General features: G+C 45.0%; 1 protein-coding gene across 1 annotated transcript in view; it reads right to left on the reverse strand.

Annotated features, from left to right (window-relative positions):
- The window catches only part of prr36a (proline rich 36a), a gene marked incomplete at its 3' end in the record, with an annotated part of 28708 nt that extends 15488 nt beyond the window's left edge, over window positions 1-13220 (reverse strand). The window contains exon 1 of the mRNA XM_079160239.1: window positions 13084-13220. The remainder of the gene's footprint in view (window positions 1-13083) is intronic.
- Between the last annotated feature and the right edge of the window lie 3078 nt (window positions 13221-16298).

Here is a 16298-nt window from a genome sequence, read left to right on the forward strand (position 1 = left end):
TGAATGGGAAGGTTTGGAAGCCATTAGCAAATTGGGAACCTAGAGAAGGGGGTTAGCGAGGTATGTCCACATTTTAATCTGGATGGGTTGGCATGTTTGCTTAACATCAGGTCAAACTCGCTCTTTGAGGTGGTGACTCTACTTGTCAATAAAAGCCACCCAGTTCATTCAAAAACAGGAAGAAGCTGCTCCACACGGAAAGAGCGGTGAGACGGGGGAATTTGACCGGCACTGTGACGTGAGTGTGTGGCATCGCTTTGCCAGTGCAGCTACTAATGCCAGCGGCTTAGCAGATAGCAGAATGAAATCACATTCCTCATGGGGTGACCTCCCCTTCTGTGCAAGTGAAGGCATCATCTCTAACCAGCTGACAGTGTGTGACGCAGCGCGGAGGGGATGTGACCGGATCATTAAAATCCCATCCACACACACACACTCATGCACGCACAGATATGGGATGTTTTACCGAATTGCAGCCAGGCCGCTCTGCAGAGCTGGTGCTCGTTTTCCCATCCATCAGACCACATCTGACACCGATGCTATAGACAGTTTGGGGATTCTTCAAGCTGTTCCCGACACTTAGCTGAAAACATGTTGAGTCAGAGATCCGGATTTTATGACTGCACAGTGACAAAAAGAGGTCTGCCTGGTCAAGATGAACAGCCTCATGCATTTTGATGCAATGCAAGAACGCCTCTATTGTCAGCCACTCTTTCAGTCCACATTTGCATAACAAATCCCAGTTCACGGAGATTTTAAAAAAAGCACATTGAGGACACAGCAGGCCTTCCTTCTCGCCAGCTCCACAGGGCTAATATCACAATTAGCTCAAACACCCCTGATGACAAATACAATGCGTTTCAAGTATTCTGATGAAGACAAAAAAAAACTGCAGCACTATACATCTAGACCGAGCATCTGTAAATGCAGCCTTCACTTTGTCCGATTGTTAGAGGGAGGCCGTCTCGACACAGAAAGGGCCCGCTGGTATTTACATTCCACTTCTTCTCGTAAAGAGATGCGGCCTTGTGCGCCGTTAAGTCTTACTCCCGACCTCTCAGGCAGTTCAATTAAATCTATCGTACCCCGTCTCTCGGTTTCGCCCTCCGTCCGTTCAGACATTAGAAGTGGTGCCTGACGAAATGGGTCATTTTTAATACTGTGTCTAATAGAAGCAGAAGGGGGATTTAGCCGTGTTGAGAGCACGGCAGGGGTTTGGAATGCATTGTGCAGACTGCTGGAGGAGGTGGCGGATGAGAGGGGCTGTTGATACTGATGCTGGGGCTTAAGGTCATCTGTAGACTGCTGTCACAATACTGTGATTGATTACAAAACAGCAAAGAGACGTTTAAACGGGACTGTAACAGATTGATTGTCTGAACATAAGGTCTAATGCACCTAATGGTGCCTTTTTGCAAAAACAAATTAGCCAATCAACAGATAAATAATCGAAATGAACTATTTTGATAATCGGTAAATCCTTTCAAGCTAAACTAAGAAATATCCTTAAGTATATAGTACACACTGTCCCTTTTGGGTTTTAGACTGAGTCAGACAAAACAGTGATTTCCCACAATCTGACATCCGTCAATCCAAACAATTAATAGAAATCAAATAAATATCGTCAGATGAGCTGATAAATAAAACCATGTTTAGTAGAAGCCCTATTTTGGATATCAAACGAGCCATTTCAGTGGCCTGATGTTGGGTTTCTACTTCAAGATTCGTGTCAATGCTGCATCTGCTCCAAGATGATTAATGGCAGAAAGGGAATGGCTAAAGCAGCATCGGTATCAAGAGCACATCCTGCCCATCCACATTCCAGCTCTGCAGACTTCTTCAAGACTCCTCAGGGCTACACAGTGGCAGCTGTCCGTGTGTGTGTGTCCGTGTGCGCGTGTGTGTGTGTGACACGGTGGTAAAAAGGGTCATAGGGAGTCCAATGAATGTGTGTGTGTGTGTGTGTGTGTGTGTGTGTGTGTGTGTGTGTGTGTGTGTGTGTGTGTGTGTGTGTGTGTGTGTGTGTGTGTGTGTGTGTGTGAGAGAGATCATCAGATGGGGCAGTGTGTGTGAGGAGAGTGAGCAAAGAATGTGTAGGAGGAAAGTGTGCATGATGTGAAAAATGCACATGCAAGCAGACAAAAAAAGAACGAAAAAAAAGAATGAAAACGGGAATTATGCAGCTCTCCACTTCCTGCATTCTTTCAATTCCACAGCCACACTTGATTCATCTCTGTACTAGAACCGCTCCTTTGGACATTCAAATAACAAACCAACGCTGGCCTGGTGAACTTGACCATAGTTACAGGTCTGGGAGGGTTCAGCAGACTGTGTGGAGTATGAAAGTGTTAACATATGAAGCCCATCCGCCGGTTTGCTCATTAACTTTCCTCTGGTGTGTGTTCGAGGCATGTACGCAGGAAGAAGAGTGTGGACACACATGTATGTGAATGAAAGGGCTAAAGAGGAAGCGGGTGGTCTGTTAATGCAGTGGAATGAAGAGCAAAACAAGAGGTTTGGGGAACGGGAGGGGAGCTTTCCTAACGCTGGGCTCAAGCGTTCGATCAGATGCAGGGAAAACTGCTCACTCCAATCCCTGACTACCACACACACGGAACCAGTCTTCAACGGCACATCTAAAAACTTTATGTTAAAAGTGGGACGGTGATTTGACTAGGGCTGCAACAACGAATCGATAAAATCGATAAAAATCGATTATCAAAAGAGTTGGCAACGAATTTCATTATCGATTCGTTGTGTCGCGCGATTATTACGCCACTCAATAAGTCGCGGAGATGTTTGAGTGTTCACAGCAGCTCGGAATAACGGAACAGGACTCCGGTTCTGTAGCTGACGCTGACCGGCGTATAAACGTTGCCGTGACAACACCGGAAGTTGATTTACGCGATTTGTATTATTTTTAGTTTATTTCTGCAATTATAATAATTACATTTACTGCCATTTTGGGTACCTTGTGTTTAACTCGTAACCGTGCCGTTGTTTTACTTATGATAGACGAGCTTTTGTTTTTGTAACGTGACCATTAAACCGGAAGTTAAGCGGAGCTCAGAAAGATGAGAAATGGCGGGAGAAAACAGCGAACTTTTTCTTCCCCGTGTTATTCTACTGCTGGTCTACCAGAACACGGTGACGTGTATTCAGTTCACTCATTAAAGTGCTGTTATACTTGTAGGTGATGAGAGACAAGAGTATTTGTTTCTTTGTTGTTTGTACATGAAGCTGTTTTGTGTCTCTAGTTTTCCCGGTGTTCCATGAGAGGACAATAATAAACGTGAACATCAGGAATAAGCGTGGACTCTTTTATGACCAGTGTGGCTACAGGTTCTATTTTGTGGGTTTTTCTCTGAACTGGGGCCATGATTAAGAGGGACGGCCGGGGGAACCTCACCCGGCCCGGACACGGAAAGGATTGACAGATTGATGCTCTTTCTGGATTCTGTGGGTGGTGGTGCATGGCCGTTCTTAGTCGGTGGAGCGATTTGTCTGGTTAATTCCGATAACGAACGAGACTCCGGCATGCTAACTAGTTACGTGGCCCCGTGTGGTCGGCGTCCAGCTTCTCAGAGGGACGAGTGGCGTTCAGCCACGAGATTAAGCATTAACAGGTCTGTGATGCCCTTAGATGTCCGGGGCTGCACGCGCGCCACACCGAGTGGATCAGCGTGTGTCTACCCTTGGCCGAGAGGCGTGGGTAACCCGCTGAACCTCACTCCTGATATTAGTCCATTAATTTTTTTAAATTATTACTTTAACAGCTCAGGGATGTTCGAGCAACCTGTTTGTGCACTTTCTGAAGATTTTTTTGCACTGTGAATTTGTTGTTTTGTCAGTTCTGTTTTTGAAAAAAGGGTTAGAAACTAATGCTTTTTTTTAAAAATCCGATTCATCGATTAATCGAACAAATAATCGACAGATTAATCGATTATTAAAATAATCGTTAGTTGCAGCCCTAGATTTGACTCAAAGCAGCGGACTTTTACATACACAGCCTCCCATTTCTCCATCTGACCATACAAGGTGCTACAGCCGTTTCTGCTGCATCACCAAGTGTTTAGCGCACACACACGGAGTGACAACAGAGAAATTCAATCTGCTGTTGGAGCACGCATACGTCTCAGAGCATGCTGACAGGAAAGGCAGAGTGCGTGTGAGCCGAGTTTGTGAATATGAAGCTCTACAGCGCATACTGCTGAATAGGTGCCGCCATCGCTGCACACTCTCTCCCTCACACAAACATGGTACATATCCCTTGGAAGGTCGGACAGACACGCACGCACGCACATCGCCCTACATCTGTGGCACATCTTGTGACTTCTCCAGTTTGGAGTAATGAGGTCAGTTAAAAGCAGGTTAGGTGAAGGAATGCATCATCCAAAGCACGACACAAGCACGCACTGTGTGCTCCGTGGCCAGAAAGGTAGAGGACAGTGTAGTTTTAGGAGGCTTAGATACAACATTGTCCTATTTTAGCTAGAGATGCAGCTCAGACATCATTTAGTGCGCATCTACACCAAAGTTAGACATACAGTCATCTCACTGCTCTGATTTTGCTAAAATGGGATTCAAACCTGCTCTCCTCCAAAAACAAAACGGCATTCCCTGGCCCTGCCGTTGTTTCTCGAACTGGGTAAACAAGAAGAAATGCTTTGTCATGGATAATATGATTCCTGGGGGCATCAATATCAAAGTTAGGCCAACAGTAATGTGAGGACTAAGTAGACTGTAGATTTTGTTAAACTGGAATTCAGATCTGTGATTTTGGCCACATCACCAGACGCTCTCTACTCAACCCTGTCCTGCCACTATGTTATCAAGAAAAAAGTTTTTTCTCTTTTCTTCCACCATTAACACCGCGGTCAAACCTAGTTTTTCTATTTGCAACAGAACAGAGAATAAAATATAATAAAAAGGATTTATTGAATTTAAACTGTGGCTATTTAAAGCATTTCGACAGCGGTTAGAAAATGCTGCAGAGCTGCAGTAACAGGAAGTGATTAATTGAGGTCTGGACCTGGTTTGGTTAAATGCATTTGCAAACAGTAATGTATTTAGCCTTCATGAGGCAGATTGTGAACAATATCTATCTTCATGCTGAACGCTCCCGGTTTTGGAAAAACCTGTCTTCTCTGCAGTAACTTGATCAACAAAAAGAAAATCTAAAAATGCTGCTGACAGCTTGCACCAGGTTAGAAACAACCAATAAACATCAAGTGAATGAAGGATGCTGTAGCTTGTCAGCTACCATCAGTGTACGTGCAACACAGCCATGGGACTATTGACTTCTGGCACAGTGCCCTGCTGCTGTGAAGAGCACATGTGTGTTCACACAGAAGTTTTTTATAGATGCAAGGAATTTCTGTCGACTCAGGACACAGATGATCTAGTAGTAATACGACATGGGTATCTTTTTGGGTATTGCCTCCGTTGTCGTCGACCAAACGTATAGTCGTCCCAGACGTGTGCATTATAGTACAGCTATAAACTGTCAAAACAGAAAAGAGATCGTCCTTGAAAATAAACAAAGTTCAGCTGTCGGGAACATTTAACCCGACATCACTGCACCTGTTCTACCACAGAGACAACTGTCAACATTACAACACCCATCATTACACGCTAGATGCATTCCTCAGTAGGCCGCCGACAGGCGAGAACACACAGAGAAACAAAAACACCACCACTACTTGAGGGCCACTGTGGGATGATGAAGTAAGGAGACGCGGTTATTCTTTCCCAGTCTATCAGCACCGTCTCATTAAAACAAAACCGCAGAAACTCGTACTGTCTGCACAATCCATTTAGTAAAGATCCCGCCAGCTGCACTGCTCCTGGTGGAGGGACAACGAGAGCTACTGCGGGCCCTGGTTCCTCGGAGCACCTTTGTCAAGGGTATTCAAAAAACAACAACCCGCGACCGCAAGAAATAGAGCTCCGAGATCATTTTTTATATTTCATTAACTTTAAAACAGCAGCAAAAGTGAGTGAACTGTAGCACGTTAGCAGAGCAGCTGCAGCCACGTCTGTTCTGCTGCTACGACGGTGTTTACGAGAACGTGACTTCCGCATGTCACCCCCCACCCCAACATTCGGGACCATCTGACAGAATTTGGATTGGTTCTGCTATGCAGGCCATTTTTAAAAACACGCAACTATATAACCCGCTTTCCAATGATGTGTGGTGGATCATTTGCTGTTGTTTCCGACTTCTATTCTCAACATCCTGTAGAGTGAAGGACGCATTCATGCAACATAAGAACATTAAACCACCCAAAGCATGTATGTTTTACAATAAACCAATTAAAGCAGCTGTAGGGTTAGTAAACACACACACAAATATATTGAACCCCAGGATAAAAAAAAAGACAAGGAAACAGAACCCTTAACGAAGGTGCACCATCTTACAGCTTTCAGAAGAGTTTGTATCGTGTTCAAGAAGATGAATGGCACTCCATGCACCTCGTTATCTCTCGACAAAGAAACGCATGAGCCCTCAATGGTTTTACCATCTGTCTCCTCTTCCGTCTGTCAAAATAACAAGACTGTGTGCAACAGTTGACAAGCATTTCAACCCGAGACCGCAATCGCACTGACGAACGCTTGTTCTGAATAAAACGACTTCATGGTCTACAGATTGCATTCTTTAAAAGCATCTCTTTGTCATGAATCCCTGCTGTGTTACAGCAAAACTATATCCAGAGAATAGAGTCAGCCGAGCACAGCTATGATCTGATCAAGCTACTAGCTCCAGCTTTAACATTTCGAGTCCAACACCCAAAACAAAACGACGACACCGTCTTATGCCCAAAAACCACCAACAACCACAAATAAAATGATAATGACTCCAACAACATGTTGGCACACTCAAGATCTGCAGTTACACAAACAAACAAACATGTTTTCATTAACAAACGCAGCCTTTGTTGAAGAGTGACAGACATAACGTCATTAATGATAAGGTGATATGGCTTATAGCTGTACCTTTAATTAGATTAGTGGAGGAAATTAGAGTTCTATAGGAAGCGCATAGTATTATAATCTTCCGTTTAATGCACAGATATGAATAAAAAAATCAGAAGAAAAAAAACAACTGACAAGATGTTAGCTTTGACAACAAAGCCAATGCCCGTAGCAGAAAAAAAAACCACTTTCATCAGTGGGGGGTTGGGCTTGCCGTTAAGCATGTAGCTTATTCTAATTAATTCCACACGGGACACTAACATGTGCTAAGTGACTGTAAGCTACTCAATAAGGCCATTAGGAGCAGGTGGTTATGTGTGACTGCAAGTTAAATGGACGACGCCAGTGAGCCTTTAAGGGAGTGGCAGTGAAAACGGGACGGACTAGAGGCTGCTGGCAGCCAAGTGCTCTGAAAGGCTGCAGGGAAACACGTCACAATCTGTTACAAACCTGGCACTCTTCTCAAAAAAAAAAGAAGCACCGAGACGGTCCCTGCTGCCACCGGGACAGGGTGACATCATCAGCCAGGGGGGGGGGGGGGGGAGGAGTGAGTATATGTAATCAGATCTGGTCAAAAACAACAACAACAACCCGCTCACCATGATCATCGCAAGTGTTTGCATGCATAACTGAGAATACCATTAGGGTACCATGGGGGGGGGGGGGGGGCAGAGAGCAGCCCTATTGTCTGCACCGTGCACCATGTAACCCCCTCAGGCATGGTGCCGAGGGCAGTGGGGGGGGGGGGGGGGGGGGATTAACTGGTGCAACGGGACGTGGGGAGCAGCTGGCGCGGGTAACTTCACCCAAAAGAACCCAGGGGCACCGACGAGGCTGCAGGGTGAACGAGGGACGGATGGATGACGCATGCAGTCGATCACATGTACATCACAAAACTGAGTGCACGTTCAACCTATGTCCATTAAGGACCGTCGATCCATGTCTGCAGCTGTAGGCCCACAGCAGTCACCGCTACATGATTGGCATTAACAAACTGTTGTAACATGTTCATGCTGTGACATAAAGCATCAGTTTTGGGTCAGGCTTGCTTTTGCTCACGCTCTCATTTTTTTTTTTAGATCAGTGAAGTCAGTTTTAAATGTTAAAATGACCAACAGTGAATAATTCACAAAAGTCAAGTTTAACCTCATTTAAAAAGAGCATGTGTGGTAGAAATTTGTGGAAAGGTCGCTAGAAGTGGATGGGAAATAAAAAGGGAGGGAGGGAGGGAGTTATAGGACGAAGCCATGGCTATAAAGTAGATCTAGACCAGGCATGCTGCAGGATAAAACTCATACCAGCATCCCACCATGAACCTTTGGCCCACGTTATCTCCTCTCTTTCCATTTCCTGTTTGCTTTCCAATGTCAACAAACTAATAAAAGTAGAAGGAGGGGGGCTGCAGAAGAAAAGCTACCCAACATCACTTCATTATTTTGTATTAAGAGCTTTTGACAGCATGAAAAATGACTAAATTAAGAGATTCTGTCAAGGATGATAGAAGCCAGCACTGACATCAGTTTTGCCGCCCTAAAGCCAGCCGTGCGGCTACTCGCCGGTGCACCGGCCAACTGGCTACAGAGAGAAAGCCAGGCAGATAGTCAATATACTGCTGGAGAGCCCGGGGGCCAGATCAGTTACCGGGTCTCTGAGTGGGCAGGGTCAGCTGAGGCCAGCTGGACGGTGATCCCACACCTCTCTAACAGTCACACCCCTGCACTGTACGAAGCACACACACACACACACACACACACACACACATACACAAACCCATTACTGAATACACACGGGAGAGACTTTCTCTTGCATATCACGAGGCAGAGGGTGATAACGTGATACGGCCAGCCGACTCCACACAAACAAACACACCCTTACAGCAAGACTGAGCTGGATCAATAACTAAAGTGGTCCAAACACACAGCTTTGATCAGTAGACAGCTGCTACACGCAGAACAAGGAGCTTAAGAAAACATCGCCCTGGTACTTTATACTTAAGCCCCCTCTCTTACATAGGCACAGGTTTTCCCATCATCTACACTTATTTCTCGTGTTAGCTGCAAATATAAACCATCTATATAATGCTGCAGTATGTAGCAGTGTAAACACTAAATGCACAGGCAAAAAAAACACGCTGTATCGACACGGCACAGCTGAATGTCTTTGGGATGGCGTTCAAGGCTACCAAAGTGAGCTAACAGACTACGAAAGTGCTGAACTACTCTGAAGATAATTACAGTGCACCGAGCCCGGCTTCACAGTCCCAGACAGAAGGAGTGCCTAAAACAAAAAAGTGCAACGCCAGCATCCACCACTTCATCCTAATGGTCAGGAGAGCGCCAGCCTCCAAACCACAGCGGCGAGAGTCAAAGCCAAGAGCGACACAGCAGTTACGTAGGAAACCGTAAGGCTGGATGATGAAATTAAGTTTAACCCCAGATTTCATCCCAAACCGATGCAGTAAAGCTGGCGGGAGTTTTGGATAGAATTTCCATGGGAGTGGGCCCCGAGTCCGACACGGCTGTAAAAAAAAAGAAAAAAAAAAAGCAGCTGACTTCCAAGCAGATGCTCTGCGCTGCACAAGAGTCTGTGCTTTCCATTCAGCTGCCCGGATTTTTGAGTGAGTTGAAAAGCGCCAATGTCCCTGTGGCACAGATGATCGCTTTTAGAAATTCACCAACCGAACAAGACCTGAAGCGATTAGTCAATCAACAGCAATAACCAATTGAGTTCAAGTATGCACATTTACTTGTTCCAGCTTCTCCAGGGGAGTTTGGGATTGTTGGTCACGTTGAAATGTGTCAACTCAAGCTCTCAGAAGTTGTACAGAGCAAACTATCAATTTCTTGATTTAATTGCTGAATCAATTCTTGTGACGGCTGTTTTATGAACCATCATTAAGGACTGCTAGTCGGTCACGGGTTAATCTGTACTTTCCATCTGCAGCTGTAGCCCCATACATGTCACTGCTGGATCATGGCATTAAAAAGTGACACATTTCATGCTGTAAATACCAACATAGAGCAGCACTTGCAGGTCAGGCATGATTCTGTGGCATTTTATGGACCAAACATTTAGTTGATAAATTAATCAGCAGATGAATTGATTTTGAAAATACTGTATGCCTAAATGTATATGGGCTGGAGAAAGAAACTGACCGTCCTTTATCCCCTTTTAATTGAAATAAAGTCGTTTTTTATACTTCTCTAGCTTTAAGGTCTTCTCCATAGCGACTCTAGAAATCCCAAAGCACTGAAGCTTGTTGATGAGGCAGAGAGTGATCCGTGTGTACATTCAGTCAGATCACAGTGGAGAATAGATTTGAACCCTTGACCCCGGCATCCACAACCATTATAACCTCTCGCAGCTGTTGCACATGAACCCACGCTAAGCTGCATAAACAGCCCTCAGATGTATTAATCCAACAGCAGATCACACCGTTTAAGAAGCAGACACTACAGACGGTAGCAGCTAGTGTTTGTTCACAGACCTGTCGGCTCAGATAAAAATCTACTTTTTGGCAAGCTGGCTGAGGTTGCTGAAGTCTGATAGCTTTCCAAGCGTGAGGCAAGCGCTCAAGGAGTTGAGAAGAAAGCACCCGGGGTGTTGAAGGCATTTCAGTGAAGACACAGAACAGGTATTTCACTCAGTCATCAGTCCTGGTTTGCTTCCCAATGTGTGGCACTTTAAACAGTCACACTACCACAAATGTTACAATGTCAACCACCTGTATTTCTCTCATGCCGGAAAAAAGCCCCTTAAGACCTGCCTCAGACATAAAAGTAGGCAAGCTGAAGTTCACAAGACTGAAAGAGCCGACATACAATGAACTTGATGCGACCCAGCGAGCTAACCGACAAAAAAAAAAAGAATGAACGTTTGTGATTTAGCAAATACAATCTAATCATGATTAAAAACCTTCTTTGCATAATGCTTGCACTTTCCTCTTTTTAAGACCACTTTATCTGATCCCTCGAGACTTCTCACAAGGTTACAGGATGCAGTGAAATGAGAGAACTATTTTTGAGCTCCTCTTCTGCTTTGCTTTGGCCTTCAGGAAGAGGAAGGGGAGACGGGGGTGTTGACAGCGGAAGTGGCTGTGCATGAAAACATGGGCCGTGTCCCAATGCAGAGGCTGGAAGTGTGTTGGTCTCTCACAGAACCCGTCTAGCATCAAAAGGGAAGCCAGAATTAACGGTTCCGAACTGATGACGCGTCTCATTAACTTCAGTTTGGGGTCTCAGAAACACCGGCTATCGATGGAGGTTCATTTGTTCCACATCTCTGATTGGTGTCGACGGTACTTCCTTCTTAGGACTTCCTCTCCCAAATCCCACAAGAGGTCTAAGAGGAAGTTAGACCTCTTTGGACCCAAATTAACCCCAAACATATGCGTCATGATGTAGAATAACATACTGTACATAGCTCTGTTGGTAAATGACTTTGTTGTTACCACTTCAACATGTTTTTCTACATATTGGGGGGGAAAGTATTTAAAAGGATATATTTTTGGATGATACATACGTTTTCTGTAGCGCTCCAAACAATATCATAGTAAAGATCATCTCAACAAAACACTAGAGTTAAAGGAGCTAAATGTGCAAGTAGAAGAAGATTTCACTTGAACATGTGGTTGACTGGCGAACCGCATCTGATAACCAACTAAGTGCAAATGCCTGACAAATATAACATGGTCACATGATATTTCCCAACTTTATTCATTAACGAGGTTCACCTCAACGCACCATTGGGCTGGTGAAAAGCAGAGGGCATCAGACGACACTCCAGTCCTTCAAATTCAGGGCAACGCAGCATCAGTGACTCTGCAATGAGCTCTTGGAGCTTAGCCAGAGGAGATGAGAGTGTGTCATTCACACTTGACTTCACACTCAGGTGACAAACTCCTCAGCAACAACAAATCCACACACACACACACACGCACACACTCGCACACACACACCATAAGCACGGGAAGCTACACACTCCCCAGTGAGTGCCTGCTGAATGTCAAATAACTTTCTAAAGCCAGAGAGAGAGAGAGAGAGAGTGTCGCTGCCCACCACACCCAGAAAGCCCCAAAACACCCTGATTATGTAATGTAGGCTCTCAGCCCAAAACCTGGAGGATAAACGTAATCCCTCTATCACTGAGATCTGCAGACGATGCCGTCCGATAGGCTGCCTCTGAGCTCTCTGTATTCCTCAGATGGAGAATGAGATCACTCCGTGTGCAGGGATGCAAATATGAAAACAGAGATGTTAAGAGACAACAGAGAAGGACCTGAAGGACCTGGGTGTGAGCTACTTCAAAAATGACTCTTTCATATCCATCAATGCTGCTGATATATTAACTAACCTTAAATGATTAACGTTGACTAAGCCCATCTGAGATGTTGTTGATGGTACATTAACAGGAGTTCCTGTCAAACACATGCTTCTTGTATATTTTATTCCCCACACCAACATTATTAAACAGTTCCTCGTGTTGTTTGGGCCCCTGTCAAGGACCCCTAGATGGTCCCAGGAGCCCGCTTTGGTACAATGGTTTTGACAGATTCTGGTGTGTTTTTTTCCAAACCTCAAATGGCGCTTTAATAGTGTTATTTGTCTCCGAGAACAAGCACGCTGAATTCTCCCAGGTTTAGCCAAAGGCCCGGTTTAGCCTCACAGAACAATAGCGGTGGAGCAGCTCGCGGAGAGAAACACACAAAGCCGGTCAATAAATTGAAGCCCATACAACCGAGACCGTGTCAGCCGAGTCTTGTACCATTGTACAGCCAAAATAAATGGCGTTTTGAGGGTGAAACGCGCGTTGAAACCACAGTCTGTCACCGCCCGACGGACCCGAGCCATGCTAGCGTTACACATCCATCATCACATCCTGCCACACACTGCAAAGAGGGCGTCTGTCTCCAAAACAAACGTGCACGTCTAGTTAAATTAGCGCCCACAAATAAAAAATAAAGAAGAGTGCGAGCTTACCCAAGCAAAACGAGTCATTTTTGAGGCAACGTTACTTAACGGTTAAAACAACACAAAGAAACGAGAACGTGATGCCGTGAACTTAAATATCTTCGCTCGCGCAAAAACGTGATAAATAAATTATCCGTACCTTTCCAGCCGGCTCTGTTCTTGAAGAATGAAACACACTGTGCCTCCTTTTTCGGTCCAGCACTGAGGTGAAATGCGCCCAGTCCGTGGATTTCACCGGACTAACAATAACCCCGCGTGAGCGTCCCTCTCCGTGTCCTTCCCTCCACGTTTGAACGGCGGCAGGCTGCTCCCCTTCATGAAGGATGGACCCGGGCGGGGCGGGGCGGGGCGGGGGTGGGGGGGGGGTGACCGAGGAGTCCGGCAGCAGATTGAAGAAAACGGAGCGTGGTGGTCATAAAAGAAGAAAAAAGATGCAGATTAAATCCCGCGAGCGGTCCAATCAACTGCGCGAGACCAGGTGGTTATGCAAAGCAGGAGTGACGTCAGACGCAAAGCAAGCTCGCGCTCTGGGGTCCGGGCCTAGGGGGTGTTGGAAAGACTACTCAAGTGTTCGAAAGAATTGAGGACGGAGAGCACTTTTTTAAAAATAGAAAATACAGCTTTGTTTTCATTGTACCGCTCATCCAAAACAGAAAAGAAGAGGAGCAACAGAAGTAGAGTGCATGGTTACAATCTGGTATCTTTGAATAGAAAGAGCACCTAAATAATTTAGCTCCGTTAAGAACAAGCAAAATATCCTCACGCTCCAAGTGTCCAAACAGGAAGTCAGCGAAAATAGGTTTAAGGGGGATTCCAGCAACGTAGTGTTGTATTTCCATTAAATTGGGGAACTCACAAGAGACACATTTGAAGCAGCAACGTCCTGAAGGATCCTGCATTTCCCATAATGCAGCATAACTCTAACCCTCCAGTAAATGCATGCGTCTTTCAAACTCCTGCCCCTTGTATGTGTTGTCAGCAACAATCTCTAATTATCAAACAGGAGACAGTAGCATTACGCACACTGCTTTTGCCTTTTTATATTTGTATCTTAACATTATTTTACTGTCCTTTCCTTTTGTAATTGTATTTCTTGCTTTTGCTTTCATTTTGCATTTAGTTTTTGTTTCATACTTTTTTTTGTAGAGCACTCTATCTCTGTAGCTACGGGAGTACTACTTGCAATGAGGTTTCATTGTTTCCACTGTTGCTCTTCCATCGGTTGCATTTTTTACCAAGTGACAAGAAAGAGTCAAAGGAGCAATGCAACTCATCAAACAGAGGTTCCATACATCTCTGTTTAATTAAGGGCTCTAGGCATGAAATAAATAAGAAATGTAGCTCTGACACTCCACATCCTTGCCTTCTTCTTTCACTCAGGTGTTTATTCTCTGTGCTTTAAATACAATTTGACACACCAATTTGCACGATTAGTATTCTTCCTCCTTCACATACACACTTAGGGTTTTCAGTTTCCTGAGATTCGGATAGTCGGAGTGCAACAGAATAAAAGAAATTCCTACAGAAGTTTCATTATCTGTGCTTGTAGTTCAGCACTGTGTCCACTTCCCTATGGTACAAGCCCACAATAGCTGAGAGTTCAATGCTTTTTTTTTTAGCTGCAGCTGCAGGCTCCACAATGGAAATGAATGAAAAGGGAGAAGACATACAAAGACTATTGCGACTCACAGAGAGAAGAAAGAGTGAATGGCTAAAGACATCTGACGTTAGCTGTTGTTTTCTCTATAAAGCTCAGCGACGAGGAGAAAGAATGGAGATATTTAGGAGAGAAATAGCCTGCGGGCAAAGAGAAATCTAAAACTCTGTGAGCGGAGGGAGGAATGAAGGCTTACCAGAAATCATCAACCAGACTCGTCAGTGAACACATTCTTAAGTGTACCTCAATGAAGAGTGAGAGTGTGTGTGTGTGTGTGTGTGTGTGTGTGTGTGTGTGTGTGTGTGTGTGTGTGTGTGTGTGTGTGTGTGTGTGTGTGTGTGTGTGTGTGTGTGTGTGTGTGTGTGAGTCATGTCTCAGCTCTGCGTCTCCATCCCTCCCTCCCTCCCCGCTCTTTACAGGACTCAGGCAGCTATTTCATCAGCAGCCTGTCAGCCTTTTCCAATCGGCGAGCGGCACTGAGCCAGAGCGGGGTGGGAAAGCCCAAAACTCTCCCCAAAGTTTCACTAAATCTTCAACTTAAACTCATTGTTTGTAAACAGGTTGAACACTAATAATGTCAACGTTAATGCAAAACCAGAAACCAAGTTCTTGGCACAGGAAGCTGCCTCTTGGGTGTGGATCCACCAGCAAACCATTTTATAGGCTGCTTCTTTTATTTGACTAAACTCGGCACTAATGGCGTCTATCATTATATCCCAGAGCTGAAAAAGCTACAAAATCCCCTCTGCATCCTGCCCATCCATTTCAGTTTGCCTCATAATGATGTTACACAAGGGTGTGGCTCAGCACTGATAGACATCCTTAACAGAATTAGGATAGACTGATAATCTACAGTGCTTTTATACACACACACCTAAATCTGTTTCTTTGGTGCGGTCTGCCCAAAACACCTATAGCATAGACAGCTGCACCAAACCCACTCTGCAGGCCCACACACAGACTGACACCCCAAACACAAAATCAAGGAGGCTGCTGATTCAGTGACTCAGTATAAAAGATAGAAGACAGGAAAAGGAAACTGCTGCTGCGGCTGCTGCTGCAGTTTTGATCTGTGCTGCTTTGTTAACATAAAAGGCCCAGAACTTCAAACAGCGAGCCACAAGTGTCAACCTGGCATCGACAGAGCACCACACCCGGCATCAGCACACGGAAACTACAACTGATGGACCAGCAGCTTATGGAGCAAGACACTCCCAAAGGACTGTCATTGTGCATCAAAGGTACTGCGTAAAAGTAGTCCCGCATCACATGACAAAGGATAATTCTCTATTCTAAGAAAAATGAATGAAAATGAGGCGCATTCAACTGTGAGTGCATTTCCTTCCCTCTCACATGAACCACCAAGGCGTGGTTAGAGCAGTGCATAATGTATGGTGATGTTAGGTTAAGTGGGTAGCAGGCAGCGATGCGCTGCATCAGCTGCCAAGTTCAATAACCAGGAAATGAGCTCATCATATCGGACTGTTCTGGGGGAACAGAAAGGTCCAGATTTGCTTTCTCTGAGAGCTTCTGTGCTGCAGCGTCTCAACTAAAACGTGCAGGGTATTCTCAACAGCTGTGTTGGGTCAGATTTAAAGGATTTATTTGCCAAAAACAAGAATCATAGTTTGTTTTAAAACCTCAAAGTGCTTTTTTTCCCTCTCCACTTGCCAACAAAGTAGAAAAATAGAGGAGTA

Source organism: Pholis gunnellus, assembly GCF_910591455.1.
Source record: "Pholis gunnellus genome assembly, chromosome: 5".
In the NCBI taxonomy this organism is placed as follows: Eukaryota; Metazoa; Chordata; class Actinopteri; order Perciformes; family Pholidae; genus Pholis; species Pholis gunnellus.